This window comes from Bacillus rossius, chromosome 3, assembly GCF_032445375.1.
Source record: "Bacillus rossius redtenbacheri isolate Brsri chromosome 3, Brsri_v3, whole genome shotgun sequence".
NCBI lineage: Eukaryota > Metazoa > Arthropoda > Insecta > Phasmatodea > Bacillidae > Bacillus > Bacillus rossius.
The window spans coordinates 18702587-18720552 of NC_086332.1; the positions used below are offsets into that span (position 1 = coordinate 18702587).

General features: G+C 42.4%; 1 protein-coding gene across 4 annotated transcripts in view; it reads right to left on the bottom strand.

Moving 5' to 3' along the window:
• LOC134530305 (armadillo segment polarity protein) overlaps positions 1-5839 on the bottom strand; it is a 64153-nt gene extending 58314 nt beyond the window's left edge. The window contains exon 1 of one of the 4 annotated variants that reach the window (XM_063365027.1): positions 5208-5839. The gene's annotated coding sequence lies outside the window, so the exon portion shown is untranslated. The remainder of the gene's footprint in view (positions 1-5207) is intronic. The other 3 variants (XM_063365028.1, XM_063365030.1, XM_063365029.1) reach the window with 3 other exon arrangements.
• Between the last annotated feature and the right edge of the window lie 12127 nt (positions 5840-17966).

Below are 17966 nucleotides of genomic sequence, written 5' to 3' on the forward strand. Positions count from 1 at the left end.
AAGTTGCTTTTTTCTGCCGCTAGGTGTCGCGGAGGTCTCTTTAGGACCAGGGAGAAGGTCCTTGAAATAGGCCATCGTCTTGGCTAAGTTCATGTCAGGTCACTGCTCCTGGATTTCTCAGAACTAAGGGGGAGGGGGGGGGAAACAAAAGGCGCAACGAAGCTGGGAACAAGCGTCCATGGGATACCCGTTCGTGACAAGACTTACTACTCTCAGCAGGTCTCTAAGAAGTAGCAGCTTGCAGCCCAGAAGCTGCTCTATGCAGTTTTGGTCATGAAGAGAAATAATATTACAAACTCGGGACGTGACTGCAGGCGAGAGAAATTTTAAGCTGGTTGCCAGCCAAGTATTAGATCTGCAAAATATCAGATACGTCTTTGGGCAAGGTGCTTCAGACTACTGGCACAAAGTTTAAACACGAGGCGTACACCGGCCTAACAAAAAGTAAATCGCCCCCTTGTAACCAAATAAAATTAGAAACATAAAATTTCCAAAATTAATTTAAAATTATAGTAAAAATTTAAAAAGGTGTCGAAATGCCTAATTTCCGGCACAATTATCCAAAATTAAATCTTTGATAAGAAATAGAATCTATGCTCATGCTTTTAGTAGAACTGTAAACATAAAGGTATGTTTAAAATTTTGATGTAACTGATGATAAAAATCAACATTTTCTACTCATCTACATTTTTAAATAATGATGTACTGGTTCCTAGATGTAACTGATAATATGACATCAACTAACCACTATCAGTATTAGCATATCAATATCATGAGCCTACATAAAATTCTACCATTTGAAAATTTCAAAAATTAAAGTTGTTAAAACTTTGTATATTTACTGAATTAAAAGAAATACCTTTAAACTTGTAAAATTTCACAAACAAAGAATGTATGTTTGTGTGACTTCTAATATTGAGAAATTACAGCCAGCTAGAAATGTTATTTAATACATTTTTAAGTTCATTTAATAATAATTTTTAATATATATGTGTATGTGTGTGTGCACGTGTGTGTGCGCACGTGTGTATGTGTGTGTGTGTGTGTAAAACCATCCTCCATACGTCTGTGCTCGCAAAACTTGAAAAGTAGTCAATCGATTAACTTAAAATTTTGACACAACGTTGCATTTCAATATACCAAGGTTTTTATAGAAAAATGTAAAAAAATATATATGCCAATTTTCCGGGAAGTCCGTCATTTTCAAAGAAGCATGAATTTTTATATTATTGTGTTCAGTTAGAAATAAACATATATGGCTCTGAGTGTTTTTGGAAAAGAAAAAAAATACTTTCTAAATAGATTTTTTTATAATTTTATTCACATTCTGCTAATATGTAGTTTAGAACCTAATTATATCTGGTAGGTCTTAGTGAGTAAGGTGATTAGACTCTTCAAGGAATGCATATATTCTCCGTAGAAGGTGCACGTGATAAAACAAAAAGAAGAAGAAAAAGTTGAATTTTACCACCGTCTTTTGTTTTCGCTTGCCATAGTACACATTTTACAAGTTGGATCACAAGATGTCATTGGAAGCATTAGACAATACACTGAAAGACTTGAGAAATAATCAGGTTCAATTTGGTGGAGCATTGGTGTCACTATCCGGTGACTTCAGGCAAACGCTTCCAGTTATACCTCGCTCAACACCAGTTCATGAATTGAATGCCTGTTTCAAATATTAAACTTTTTGGAACACAATCAAAACAATGCATTTAACAAATCTGAGAGTTCATTTTTAAACCGATCCAACAGCTGACATATTTCCACAAAAATTACTTGAAGTTGGTAATGGCACTGTACCCACAAATCCAGAAATAGGAAAAAAATCACCTTCCCATCTAATTTTTGCAATATCGTGAACTCAAAAGAAGAATTTGTATACAAGGTTTTCCAAAGCATTGAAACAAATTATCAAAATCACGCATGGTTAAGTGGAACATTAATCAGCCGAAGAATATGCAAAGGCATCATTAGTAGTTAAAAAATTTATGAACAATCTACTTAATGGAAGCAACAATTTTATTTGGACCTCATTAAGGTGAAGACGTACTACTTCCATTAATACCACTGATTCCAACTGACATAGCGTTCAAGTTCCAACGGCTTCAATTTCCAATACTCCTTGCGTTCACTATGACTATCAATAAAGCGCAAGGGCAATCTTTTCAAGTGTGCTGTTTAAATTTAGAAAACAAGTGCTACTCTCATGGGCATGCTCAAGAGTCGGTAAACCATCTGATCTCAATGTTTATGCAGGAAATGGACAAACAAAAAATGTATTCCATCCACTAGCTTTAAAATAAAATTAAAAATAAAAATATTTTTATCCTTTCTTTCATTCCACAGCATAGTCACAGCAATGCAAAGCAGGGTATTAAATTAAATGATGTAATTCCTCTGAGAAGCTATGTTCGCTAGAATACTTAAATTTACTTTCCTATTAATTTCATATCAGACTGAGCCACACCAAAGCATGGCCGAGTTTAGCTAGTTACTTAAAAATTTGTTTGTATTCATCATTTTTTTTTTTTGGAATTGAAAATAATTTATAGTTTTTTCGGAAATATTCGGGCTTGTGCGTAAAATTCGATGAATATTGGGCTTATACTATTTTTATCTATAGGCTTTTGAATGTAATTTAAGGGAGGTCTAAAATTAATAAAGTCTTTATATCATTCCCGAATATTTACCTTCATGTAACCTGGGTTACATACCATATAAATATAGTGTGTGTGTTGTATTTGCTTGTAAGTTTTAAACTGTTCTGAGGCCTATGTTAAAAAAAATTAAAGATAGCTAGAAATTCCAAAAGAGATTTAAAATGCAGCCTGATACCAATTAAACTGGCGCTAAAATTATTAGCATTGCATCAGTTCATGCGGGCTGCCAAAAGGCAACTGATAATGCTGTTGAATTTTACAGCAGGGCACATCCTGCTACCACGCCAGATATAACATGTTTTTACCTTTCAAAACCATGAACAATAACCTTCCGGAACGTAAATATCAACAAAAAATTAATAAAAGATAGTAGAGCTCAAACAAACATAACCTAAACATTGATAAAAAACAGTAACTTCTTGGTTTTTTTTCCTAATTTAACATCATAAAACATAAATTATTACTAAATTTAGTCAACTGTCGCTCATTACTACCCCTTCTCCTCGATAAATGGACTGTCCCAAAACTCTGGCATCCAAATCAAATTAATTAGGTTTAATGACATAACATACTGATGATATAGGTAGTGTTTGATTTGAAACATTGCAACCTAGCTATATAATGGGTTGGCAGGGTTAACATACACCTAATTTATTCATGTCATTGCCCATATAATTAAAGGTTAAGATTTTTTAGGTCAAATTCTCTACGTATGGTAAGGGTGTAATTATTCATCTGAATTGTAAAAAACTTGCTACTTGAAAAAAGTATATAAAATCATACAAAATTGTTTGGTTTGATTTAGTAAAAATTAGTAAATCTTGATGGAAATAATATTAAATTGCAATAGGCTAATTAAACCCTTCTCAATATGCTTGTTAAGTAGATAAATGAATTAAAATAAGAATGAATAAAGTTTTACAATTTCCAGTGGTATCGCAAAACTAAGCCATTCTGCTTACAAGTGCGAGCGGCAATCGTTTTACTTAAATAAGCTTAACCACTTATACCCTATTACCAGATTATTTTGAATTATTGAGCATGGTGTAAGGAAAATTAAAAATGTAATATTGATAACAGTGAAAGACTAAATAGCATCCAGAAAATAAATACAAAAGTGAGTGAGTTTGGAGCAATAGTAGCAGTTGTTGTACAAGTAGGAGTGAAGTAGTATGTAAAATGGAATATCTTTATAAATTGAATAAATAAGTAAACAGTAAAGTATAGGTAGTAAGAAATTTATTGGAAATGGGTTGTAAAGTGTATCGGAGTCACCAAAGAAATGCAAGGACGTATTTATTTAAATATTAAATTAATATAACTGGGTAAAAGTTCCACCAAATTTAAATACATACACAGAAGAGCTGCAGTATGCCAAACTAAACTGTAAGGATCTGTCCACATGCGTGCAATTGTAGATACTCCGTGGAGTAGTCTAGATCTCAATAATATTGATAACATCACTCACATGGCTGTGCTGACCTCATTACCACCCTACATTCTTATAGGACACGTAAGGGAATATAGGAGCTTTGGGCAGAGAGCATTCACATGTTTGTTTTGCACAAATACATTTCTTTATAGCACTAACTTTCATTATATTCTATACTACAGCACTATCTATTGACATACCTATTATTTCCCCAGGGTATTGTACTGTAAAATATAATCCCAAACGGTTTAGTATATTTTGCGATATCAATCTTAATAATTAAATTGATCATTTTCAAATTGATTTAAACCTCTCAAGTATCATAAAGTGTACTACAGCCTATCCCAGTATAGAATACTATATGAAAAATATATTCAGTACTATATTTGTATTTCCTCAATTACATTTTGTACAATACAAGCATTTGAATATTCCCCGTCCAAAACACCCTATTCCCACACTTGTACTGTAAGAACTTAGGTCGTAAATACTTCAACACTGCCTTGTTGACGTCGTTCATCAATATCCCTAACATATCGCGATGTGAACATACATTACTCTTACATTGTGAAACGGGCCTAATTATTATATTAGCTGTCTAAGGAAAAAACAAAGAAAATAAACCTTTAATAAAAATATACCTGTATCGCCTTCACGTGGTGTTTACAAACGAAAGTACATTGTCCCAACTGAAAACAGGGAGATTACAACAGAGCGTAAGGGAGCATGAAAAAGTCTGCTAAATTATGCGGAAGTGCAATATCAATAGAAACCCATTACTAAATTGAGCCAAGGCCTAAATAAACTATTTCAATTTTAATTAGTGTTAGCCTAAACTCCTTTGTAAGCGTCATGCGAAGCAGTTATATTAGAAAAATTGACATCCCTTACATTATTTAACGTAACTATGAATAAACAAAATTAAAATTAAACCCATTTGCGCAAATTATCAAGTTCTATTACAATATAAAGTATGAAATCCACAGACGAATATTTGACAGATCCAAAATTTGCTGCACCCGTACCACACCCAGACAACTTTGATTGTGATAACTGGTATCTGTATTCAAATAACTGCAAGCGAAAATACATCATTGCAAAATAATACTTACTCGAATACCAGGTATTTTTCCACCTGTCTGGCCGAAACACTGGAACAAGGTTGTCAATTCACGTTTATCACTAGCTTACAATACGGATAATGGCGTACGTTGATATTGATGACAAATAGCGCTGACGTAATACATAGTCCCAAATGTTTAAGTGTGAAATGTAGAAAATAACGACAAAATATTTTTAACTACCATGTATTTTTTAAAGAAGTGCATTGTTGAAATAAATTTAAGAGTTAATAAGAAAATAGTATTATCATACCAAAACGATTTCGAAAGCCATGTATTCTTACGCGAGTATAATGATGGCAAATTATGGCAGTCGAGAACATTTTATTTTACAGCGCACACATATATATACTCGGGAGAATGTTATTGAATTAATGAAAATTCTGAAAAATAATCAACTATAGATTACATGGGTTCGAGCTGTCATATTTCTAGGCATAGAAACGTAAAGTGAGACAAATGCATTCCACGAAATAGGATATTGTAACTGAATCTTTTGTCCTGAAATGTTTTAAAATAAAAGAATTGTGAAATATTACCAACCAGTCCAATCTGATTAAATTATTTAAATTGCGTTTCGTTTAGTTCATGAGCAACGGGCCCTATTAGATTGTCTCATAGATGTATATGTAGAGAAGAGACAACAATTAAGGTGCTATAAAGTAGAACCCAGTCAGTGCTGAAAAGACAATGACTTTCTTAAGAAACACATAAAATACCTAAAAACCAGTTATAGTTTTCTTGACAAATAAATATTAAGTATTTATACAGCCAAATAAAACTACATAAAACGAACTTTTATTATGTAAATAAAACTATAGCCTTTGTGTAAATAAGTAAAACATTATGACAATTTTATTTCCTAACCTAATCAATGCGACACAGATCAGACTGTACATTAAAGAAAATATAAAGCCTAATGTAGCAGTTGAGTAAGGGCCGTATTCCAAGACACAAAAATAAGGGTTTAGGTGTTGAATATGCAATACCTGTACCCTAACCATATTCCAAGTGCACGATAGGACACGGCCAGTCCCTTATTTTTAGGGCACAGATTTTTGGTGTCCTATCTGTTGCCGATTTGATCCATAACTGTATATATATTTTTTTCCTTTTTAATGAACTTTAACGGAATTTTTACGATTATTAATTCCCCCACCCCCCTAATACCCTAAAAAACAGCAAACAAATACGGCCAAAAATTCATTGTTTATTCTTGTACAACCAAAATTAAATATTTAATTTCACATTATAATTCCATAGTTTTAAAAAAATAAGCTAAAATTACGATGGATTCCACGAAGTACAACTGTTTATAGCCTCGCACAAGTCCTCGTTTATTAAAACGGCTGCCGATCTGATACCTTACAGGGGTTCAGTTAGGACACGTTTTGGAATATGACCCGAGAGTTAGGGTACGGCAGTTGCCCAACAAGGCAGTGCATATTCGCTACCTTACTGAAACGTCTTGGAATACCACCCTAAGACTCTTAAAAAGAGTGAAAACGGATTTGATATAATAAACATATTAATATACATTTTAGACATGTTATAATGTAAATAAAGGTTATGTGTTTTTCCAACTTAAAACTTGTAATTAGTAAGCTGGAACCTTTGGATACTCTCATTTCATGTAGCTGGGTCTCAAATTAAAAGCAAAGAAAGATTTGTGAATTGTTTGTTTTAATACAAAAAAAATTATGATAATCAATTGTAAATTTGTTTTTACAGTGTTACAGCACTTTTCCATATTATAATAGTAAAACAAGTCCCAGAAAAATATTACAAGAGAAAAAAATGTAATTATTGTAACTGTTAACGTAATGAAAATTCACTGCATATTAATGTGATTTAAATGAGATCAAAAATATATAAAAAAATACATAATTCATTATTATAAATTTTGTACTATTATTTATTTAATCATAAATTGCTACTTTGCCATATCCCGGCCTCTTTAGAAGGCCTGGGAAGTACCTGACGGGCGCTACGGGCGTCGCGGTGCTGCTGTTGTCTGGGTGGGCGCCAGGTTAGTGAGACACTAGGCCGTTGATGATGGGTCGTGGGTACTCTGCCCCCGCGTGCCAAAATTTTTGTGAGTCGGTACCAAAAACTTACATTAACTTAATTTGCTCTTTTATAAGCTAAAAACATGTTCCAGGTGCCCTATTAAATAGTTGCACCTGGTAATTGGGTGCTTAAGGCTTAACAATTGTTTTAGAGTATTTAATTATTAGAATTGTGGCATCAAGTTGGCGACTGTAAATTTATTAACATATTGTCTCCCTGTGAACTATATTAGTGGGATTTCTCCTAATCCGACTGGATCATTGTCACGGGCACTTTAATTAAGGCCAGTGGCCGTGGTGAATGTTATTGAGGTTCGTTGTCTGCTCAGTGCCTGCGGTGCTCGCATGGAGTGGCTACGACGCACTTGTTTAATGTCTGGGAATTAATACTTGTGTCCTAGTATCTTTTCCCTTAATTGGTTTATGGGTCCGTGCCCCCTGGGTTCAGTGACCTTAAGTTTCTTTGAATTTATTGGGGTCACGCCCGAGGCGCTCGCCTGACTCGTTCCTGCTGGGCTAGGGGTGCGCTCCGAAAATGGGATCTGGTACTAGTGGTGCGGAGCATGGGCTTAGAGGCCATGATCAGGACGATGTCAAATGCCCCCCCCACCCCACCCAAAGTAAAAGTCCATCTCCGCCACGTGTTCCCGATCCCGCGGCTCGTTGACCCCCTAGAACAGCCAGAACCCTTCGTGGCGCGATCCTGTGGCTCGCATGATGCAGGCGGATGCCGCCTCGGATGCTGCTGTGGAAGCTGGGCCGGGAAGCGGTGCCGCGGCGCGTGGAGTGGTGGCGCTGGCATATGCCATCTCGGACACTACTGGGGCAGCTGGGCTGGGAGGCAGCACCGTGGCACATGGAGTGGTGGTGCTGGCTGATGCTGCCTCAGTTACTGCTGGGGCAGCTGGGCTGGGAGGCGGCACTGCAGCGCAGGGAGTAGTGGCGCTGGTGGATGCCGGCACGTACGCTGCTGGGGCAGCTGGGCTGGGAGGCGGTGCCGCGGCGCGTGGAGTGGTGGCACTGGCAGACGCTGCCTCAGTAGCTGCGGGGGCTGCTGGGTCTGGGGGCGGCGCCGCAGCACATGACGTGTGGGGCGGCACGACATGACTGCCCAGGATGTACTTGGCCAGGCGGGCTGTGGGCCTATGCTCCCATCTGGGGTACTCTCGCGGGCTTCTCCTCTGAAAGCTCGTCGAACGTGGCCGCCCGTAGGGCTGGCGTTCTCGCTCGGGTATCAGCGTCGGGCTGGGTGAGCTCCGCCCCTGGGTGGTGCCTAGCACGCACTCCTGCAACCTCGCAGGTCTGCGCCATGTCTGTCGCGATCGGTCGGTCCCTTCCTCGCACAGGTATGTTACGGTGATGCGAAAAGTGGCCTCGGTGAAGGAGGCTGCTTGTCCCCAATCGCCCCTCGTCGGGCTCGGGGGTGATTCTGCCTCAGTATCATCCGGGTCGGGGATGATGGGCTCGGGTTAGGGGGTGCTCCGGCAGGGTTCTCTGAGTCCTCCCCATGACCTCCATTACCCAGTACCGGGCATGGCGGGGTCGGCCCCTTTTCCGCCGGCGCGGCATGGTGTATGTCCCCGCGGGCTCCTCTTGCCTCTTGGGGGGGAGGGCTCGCTTTCGGGGCCTCCCCTTGTGGCAAGGTTTCTGCTGGACAGGGTGCCTCGCAGGGGTTATGTGGGGTGTCCGTTTCCAGTCCTTCGGGCGGACGTGCGTTGGGAGGAGTGTCGAGCCCATCGGCAGTTTTTCTGGCATGTGTGTGGGGCAGGATCTTGTTTACTTCAGCCTGGAATGTGGGGGGATGTCGTGGCGCATGTACGCTAGGGTCAGTACCATCATGTCCTGGTGGAGGGGCGTCTCTCCTAGGGCGTACACTACACATCTCTCCGCCCGTCCCAGGTTGAGGTGTGGAGGTCCCATCACCAAGACCACGTCTTGCTGGGCTAGCCAGGGAAGTCCCAGCACCACCTCCTCGCGCAAATCCTGCACCACCACTGCGGATACACAACTGTTCAATTCCTGGGTACTCACAACGATCTCGGTGTGTCCCAGCATCCTCCCGGCGTGTGTATTGGTGGCCAGGCGTATCTCGCAGCCCCCGGGCGCAACGCGCCTGCGGTCACGAACGAGGGCGCACGAAGACGTCGCTCGCTCCGGTGTCGACGAACGCGGTGGCTGGCCGTCTGTTGACCTCCACGGAAATGTGGAACAAATTGTCTAGCGGGTGGCCCAGCTGTCACAAGGTTGGGAGGGCGTGTCCCTCTCAGAGCGCGGGGCTGTAGGCCTGTGCAGGGGGAGGGCACCTTAATCCTAGTGCCGGCAGGATGGCGCATTGCGGCGGAGGTGATCTCGCATGCACCTCATGGCGCGTCTGTGTGATTGGTTGTGCCGCCCGGAATCCCCACGGGCACTCGCTGTGCCAGTTGCGTTCGCCACGCAGGCACCCCAAGTGACACAGAGGAACTTTTTCCCATGCCCCGGTGTCCCGTGGTGGTCGCTCCACTCGCCAAAGATGGCGGTGCCTCACTGGCTCGTGGTCCTCTGAATTGGTATGAGGGCGTGTCCCGTGGTGCCATGTTCCGCCGGGCTTCCGGTGGGCTGTCACTCCCTCGGGAGTTTGCAGCTGGGCCGTGCCTGCAGACCCGCTGAATGATGCGCTCTGTTTTGTGCACTTCCTGCACATAATCTGCTACCCAACCGGCATGGTAGCAGCGCAGGAAGGGGTGCAGCTCGTCTCTCACCAAGCCCGTGATGACAGGCAGCGCTCCGGACAGGTCGGTGCCGGGTGAGATACGGTGGAACAGTCGAATTTTCGTGGCTATGAACACCTCGACTGCGTCGTCCCTCTGCCTGGTCCCATAGAAGTGGGCGGAACACTCGTCAAGAGGCGATCTGGTGTCGAATCGGTGGCTGAACGTGTTCGCGTATATGCTCCACAGCACCACTAGCTCCAGGCAGTCCCTCGCAGTTGTTCGCTGACCTGCTCTGTCCATTCGGACTGGTGCGTCTGGCACCCGATTAGGCGCGCTTCACACAGCCTCAGAAATTCCCTCGGGTCCTCATGCGGAGCTCCGGCGAACTCCGGCAGAGTCACTCTGCTGGGTAGCAGGGCTCATGCCAGGTCCTCCGGGGTAGGACACACGCATTTGGCCTCGGTCGTCTCCGGCGCGTGCGCTGCGTGGTCGGTGAGCGAGCTCCTGTCGCTGGTGTGGGTGGTGGAAGGGGCGGTGATCGCCGGTAGTGTGGGGACCAGCAAGGGGGTGTTGTTCACTGGTGGTGTTCTCTCCTGCTTATACGTTTCCATGCTGTTGTGCCACGGTTCGAGTAGTGGTTCGGTCTTGATCCCTGGTGAGTTGCTGTCCGGCGCACATTTGCATGTCGGCAGAGGATTAGCCCTTCCCGTCAGCAGGTCTCTGTCCCGTGACCAGTAGCAGACTCCACAGGTGTTCGTTTTGAGCCTGTCCGCCATCGCGTTGTGCGGGGCTTCGGTGTCTATGTTTACACTGCGCGCGCACGTGGCTCTGTTTACAATACACTCTCGGGTAAGGGTGAGAGGAGGAGGGAGCTGGCGGGCAGCCAGATGTGCGTGAATGGGAGGGGAGCGGTGGATATGAGGAGATGGGGTTGGTGCGCGGACAAGGATGAGCGCTGAAGGCCGGGAGGGGGGGTGGTGGTAAAAATGAAATTTGGCAGAGGGGTGGCACAGGCGGTGATGTGCTCTCCCAGGTGGTCCCTTTATCGCTGCTCCTCTGTGCGCCAAAATCCACTGTGCACGTTCAAAATGGCAGTCTTCCGTCCCCTTTGTCTGATATTGATCCGATTTTCGCGGTTTCTGGCTCTGTTGTTATGCCCAATGCAAGGGCACCATTTGCCGTCACCAGGCCTCTGGATAAGGCCCGGAAAGTACCTGATGGCCGCTACGGTTGTCGCAGTGCTGCTGTTGTCCGGGTGGGCGCCAGGCGAGTGAGACACTTGGCCGTTGATAATGAGTCGTGGGTACTCTGCCCCTGTGTGCCAAGCCAGGTACGCGATTTGAAGTCTAACCTGAACTTCCCTACTTGGTTGTGAAGCCGCTCGGCCGTGTGGAGGACGGGGCGATGCGAAATAATCGTAAGCGACACCGGTTATGTTAATTTGTGTTTAATTAACGGACTTCTACGGTGGTACGTATGGGTACTCGGTACTCCCTATGCGTACTCTACGTGGTGGCAAAACCGCTACAAACACTATGCCAATGTGCTATGCGGTGTCTGGGCCGTTGTACAGGTACATTAATACACGCTGATTACAAAACAAAACACGACACTAATATAACACAATGAATTTGCCGTGGCAGTCGGCCAGTACCGAAAGTTAACTGTCTTAGGGTGGCTCAGTGAGCGTGACCTTAAATTAAACATTACACTTACTTGTGGTTGCAGCCGGCAGGCGTATGCGCGGCTGTCTAGCGAAAGCGTGTTGGCTGGAGTCGGCCAGTGCCGTAAGTGGTGTGGTCAGCGACGTGATGCGGAATCACTAATGAAACCCGGGTCCGCAAAATACACGCCGAGTCGACGTGAGCAGCTATGAAGTAAAAGAAAAGGTTTAGATATTAAAATGACTACAGAATGTACGGTCGGTGAAACAAAGTGGAGAACTGCTCACGGACACACATCTTGACCCAGCGCGGAGTGGTTGGAGACTGCCAAACATGGCCGCCTCGCAAGAGAGGGAATGTTTCACCTCCTTTGTGAGTCGGTGCCAAAAACTTACATTAACTTAATTTGCTCTATTATAAGCTAAAAACACGTTCCAGGTGCCCTATTAAATAGTTGCACCTGGTAATTGGGTGCTTAAGGCTTAACAATTGTTTTAGAGTATTTAATTATTAGAATTGTGGCATCAAGTTGGCGACTGTAAATTTATTAACATATTGTCTCCCTGTGAACTATATTAGTGGGATTTCTCCTAATCCGACTGGATCATTGTCACGGGCACTTTAATTAAGGCCAGTGGCCGTGGTGAATGTTATTGAGGTTCGTTGTCTGCTCAGTGCCTGCGGTGCTCGCACGGAGTGGCTACGACGCGCTTGTTTAATGTTTGGGAATTAATACTTGTGTCCTAGTATCTTTTCCCTTAATTGGTTTGTGGATTCGTGCCCCCGGGGTTCAGTGACCTTAAGTTTCTTTGAATTTATTGGGGTCACGCTCGAGGCGCTCGCCTGACTCGTTCCCGCTGGGCTAGGGGTGTGCTCCGAAAATGGGATCTGGTACTAGCAGAGCGGAGCACGAACTTAGAGACAAACCTATTTAGTTGAATCACTCCTGTCTAAAAGCAGTGTGGTTTGACATGACATTTTATTGTACATAACTATTACTCCGCCTAGTCTTACTGCCACCAGGACTTCTGTGCGCATTTCGGAACTTCCTCACCGGCCAACCCTTTCCATGAGAAAGTGGACCCAGCCATTTGACCTTGTTCATCCATCACGACCATATGCTTCCTGGTAACTGCGGGAACTATAATTATATAATTTCCTATCAATTTAATATCTATTGTCTTTAAGTGATTTTAAAATTCTTTGTTCGTCTCATGGTAAGTGGCACCCTAGTCCATATTTTAGGTGCTGTCACTTTAGTTGACAAAGGTCCATTTCCAACAGAGTGGTGGAGACATGGTAGACATTGCTTGGCCGGTTTGAAAATGTGATTGTTATTTGCCTGGCACCAGCTCTGTGAAAGAGCAGCCTCACACTCTAAGGCAGATGAATATTGTCCAGTCCAGTGTGGCTGACTGTATATGCAGCTGCATTGGAGAACTCTGCAGTGAAAAATTAGTGGACTACTGGTTGGTTCACATGTTGCAGGACCGTGAACATACCCCTACACATTCCTCACACACACATGTGTATAGTACAAGGCAAGTAGGAGGGCAGACAGGTTTAGTCATAAAGGAATACTTTCAGATCAGTGGCATTTGGTTTGTCCTTTTATTCTAGCACATTTCACTAAGAAGTTTTACTACAAAACACAAACAATACACTAGCGAAGTATTAATTTACATGTCACTTTCTGGCAGTCCATTATGCAAAGTTAGAGACAAAAACATGGAAAACTAATGAAGAGCACAAACCATGAAAAAAGAATTAAAAAATATAGATGATGGAGCACCTCGTGCCCTCATCTGGCCTCGGTGGAATCCTGGACAGGACTGGAGACCAGAACACCAGAACACCCCTCCGTGCGCACGGAGCAGAAATAACATCACAGCGAGAGGGCCATCTGAAGTTCCTGGACGAGATAGAGGATCGTCTGAGGACCCTAAACCACTAGAGGGTTGTTTGATGTTCCTGGACCAGCTGGATGTTGCTTGCTGAGGTCTCTAGCCTACTGAAGACCCTGGACCAGCGATATGGGTGTACTGATGTCTCTGGATCAGCAAGATGGCTGTCAGCAATCCCTTGACCAGCAAGAGGGACATCCTAGCTTCCTGGATCAGTTGAGGGTCATACTTGTTATTCGAAGGTTTCCCCTAATTTTATCTTAGTTGGAGACCAACCTCAAGTATTCGGGGCATTGTTTCAAGTTTGCCTTGTAAACCCTCTTGCCATTGCTGTTGGCACAATTTGGGTTGGTTGGGCAGGTGAAGTATGTATGAGACTGAATGCAAAACTTACACTTATTGGCCAGTCAGCAGACATTTTGTATGGACTGTTAGTTGTTACACTCGGCAACATCTAGGACATGTATATTGTAATATATTACATGATAACGACTTTCAGGTCGGTGAGTGGGGAGCGAGTGCCTATTATGAGACAGTGATATAGAACTTTGTGAAGGGATCCTCTCAGGTTCGAGTTGGATCGTCATGGTGCATACATTTCTGGGTAAACTGGTACATGTCAAGGATAGTGTACCTACATCCATCGAGGTCTCTTTGTTGAGGATGGTATGGGTTATTTGTATGACTACTTTTTGTGTTAGTTCTGCTGTAGAATTGTATGTGAAGCAGGGAATAAGGCCAAATTAAGGTACTGTTTCAAAGAGTGCTATGCCTTATCCTGCTCTTGCTGAATTTCAGTCACGATTTACATCCTTTATTCTTCTATGAACCAGGTACTCAATAACCAGTTTTTTTTTTCAGATGTGATTTCGAGGGACACAGGGTGGGGGAGGCTGGGAGTGTCGACAATCTCCATGTATTACTGAGAGGTCTGCTCGGGGATCGAGCCAGGCACTTGTACTTGGAAGTGGATGCGGGCTGAATCAAACAGTAAGGGAGGTCTTCACTGAAATGCCTCCAGACGTCGTAATATCAAGTATTATGCAGTCGTATGAGAGTGTGGCCTGTATCACTGACCCATCCATGCAAGGCTTGAAATGACCTGTCGAACTTATAATCAGCTGCAGGCCGGCTGCCACTCTCGTGTGCACGTGTTTAAGGAGACCGCCTAGTCAGGGGAGTATTTTCGTTAGTGAGGTGTGATTATAAGTTCGACACTCGCTGCTGCTTCTAGCATTTTATCGCCTATAAGTTCAAGGTCGTGAACTGGCATGCAGTGATCTCGTCGTGCATCGGGAAACTATGCGATTTGAGTGATAACCATAAAATTATATGGCATAAAAATGAAGATAATATTGCAATGCAAGTCCCTTCAGTGCTTTCAAGAATCTGTACTGGATATCTCAGGTCTAAATAATACTCTGAAAACAAATATTTTTGCCATTTTTACTCTTATAAAAATACAATGAACATATATAAAAATATTTAATGTTTTTTTATACCTTACAAATGTTTAATTATATATTACTCTACTTATCCATACTTATATTATTGCACTTTTGTTTTTTTAATCAATGAGCACCTTTAATTTACTATGTTGATTGAGTGAAGATTAAAATACATACATTACTCCAACCATGGGAAACATGTATATTTGATCTCACTAATTTACATAAACTACATTAAGCATATATTCTATATAGAGACACCTTAAATCAGGTGACGACACTTGCCAGTGCTCATTCTGCTCGCACAAGCCATTATGCCGCTTCGCCGCCTCACAGGGATATGTTCGGTAGAGCGAATGGCGCGAACGAGTGTAGTGCAGTGCACGTGCGCGCTATGTAAGTGCAATGCAGTGCAGCGGGGTGAACAGTCGCATCCATCACAGGTCGATTGTCGACCGAGCTCCAATCGGCTAAAGTCCTGGGACTTGCCAAGGTTCATATTATTAATAATTAATTCATGAAATGTTAGACATTCTTTTATCGCAAAAAAACAATATACTTAAATGTAGCCACTTTATTGAATTCACGCAAAAACGCCCAAAACATGGCTTGACCTAACCCACTGCTCATGGCACATTTGCACACGAAACCAGTGTTGTTTGGTGCGTGGCGAACCAGGGCTCGATAGTTCGTCATAACCCCTCGGTGCGGTTAGATGCATGACACTCCGCGGAGCCTTGCAACCTTTGTTCTCCAATTTCATCTGAAAAATAGTGTAAGAATCTGTAAATAATTTTCTATTGGCTCCACAGCTAGCCTCTCGGTTGGCCTGAACTCAACCAACCAATCATGTGTGCCCTCGTAGTGAACTCTTCCTTTGTTCTACATGTCTTTGTATAGCTGGGGCGTGGGTTGCACCCAGGTCTCAAGTCATGGACATTTGCCATCAGGCAACTTTGCCATTACACCATCATCATGTCACTGCGTAATGCAATATGTGCCAAAGAAATTCTTTTCGTTAATACTGCCTGAAAACTTCGGGTCTTGCTCCCTTTTACCACCCACATGGCATTCGCTTTAACTTAGGGCTGTACGCAGGTAGTTATTCAGCATTCTATGTTATTGTTGTACCACACTGGAGTGGTTTTTGTTTGTTTATTATGTTAGGACTTCAGCAATATCTGAAGGGTCTTTGTTTGTTCATGCGGTGCGTTGCCGTGTGCGGCCCCACCACCCACCAGCATATGTTATATCATTAGTATTCTGTTATGTCCAGTTCCGTGGAGTAAGTGCTGTGCCTTATTATGGTCGAGTTCTGCGGAGTTATGCCGTACTTGTGCAGAGAACATTTCCACATCTAGTGAGTGCAGTGCACCAGTTGCATCTGTATGTAGCATTAGTATTCGTGATTAAGGCCGTGGGCCCTTAAGAACGGTAGTACGAGTTTCACTCCACCATCGCACCGCGTACACAATGGAACAGCCGTACCTGGTCAATCCTCGGTTCGGACATAGGACAAGCCATGTGTCAGGTAACGCCATGTACCAGTGATGAACGGAATAAAACCAATCCTAGCAGATATCGTTGTGCCTAATTGTGTTTATCAACCCGCCATCAACCCAGCATCTCCAGTGGCTGCAACAGCCGGGAAAGTCTCTGTTCCATAATTAATTCATTCCTGCCTCCCACGTGGCGACATCATGCCCCGAGGTGACTCTCACTCTACCTGTGAACTAGCCGCAGGACCGCTAATCTAGGCTAGTTGGTGCCATCGGCGACCATCAAATAATCATCAACCCCGAAAAGCACTTCACCGACACCGGCAGGACGACACATGTTAATATGATAGGAAACTACTAATAGTGTACTCTGGTTGTATTTATCATGGAACAGAACGAATACAAGCAGTTTTCATACATTAGTATTACAATTTATGGGTAACAATGCATGAGTTACTTATCTAACTAAAATCTCACTATAGGTGGCCATGAAGCTTCCAATACAGACACTAACATTATCAGAAATAAACATCTTCCACCTAGCTTTTCTCAGTCTTCAGAAACATAAATATGGACCACTAGTTGTTTATAGTTTGTAGCTGACTCCTGATAAATGTAAGTTATTTGATTATCCTATCAATGAAATGTGTCTTGGTAAAATTAATATCAACATATATCACAGGCACGATTATTTGATCATTCTCAGTCTAAACAACAGTTTTATCAGTTGACTGAGATTATTCGTAAACCAATGTGTTAGTTCAGGCATAAAATAAATAGTGAATACTTATCTTACTAAATCCATACCCGTCTTTATTACCATAAGATTAAACTGATGTCACTAGTAATATTCTTATTTTCCTATACGCTTATCTAATACATAGCTAGCTAGTATACAGTAAGATGTGTTGAAATTTTAAACACTTTCTTCCAAGCTTTCTTAATTTTTCGATGTAGCGCAGTAAAATGCCACTAAATCCTCCAGCTGTCCATTTGATGTCCATAGTTACACACTTTTTGAATAGCCCGCCAAAGAGCAAAATAACTTCCGTGACATTTATAAATTAAACTAATCCTTGGCATAGAGAAACAAAATAATTTGCATATTTCGGTAAGAATTGTGTTCTTACATAATTTTCCAGCTATCTCCGTAAATTATTTACGAACACTGAGTTAAAGTACTTTGAACATGAACGCAAAAGAATATTCTTGGTTCTTTAAGAACACATTAAAAAAATTATGAAGTCCACGGTAAGAACGAAACATAAACATACCATTCGGAAGTCGAAATACGGAGCAGTTTCTATGAAGATTCGGTTATTTGAAATTACGAAAAAAAAAATAAAAAATCTTCGTTTATTCCAGGTGAATTCTTCGTTGAAAAGTACGTAAGTTTATTGTAATTTCTAACAGTGCAGAGGTTGGCTGAGTAGTTTGACCATTATAAAATGGGCTTATGTGATTGGTTGAAGT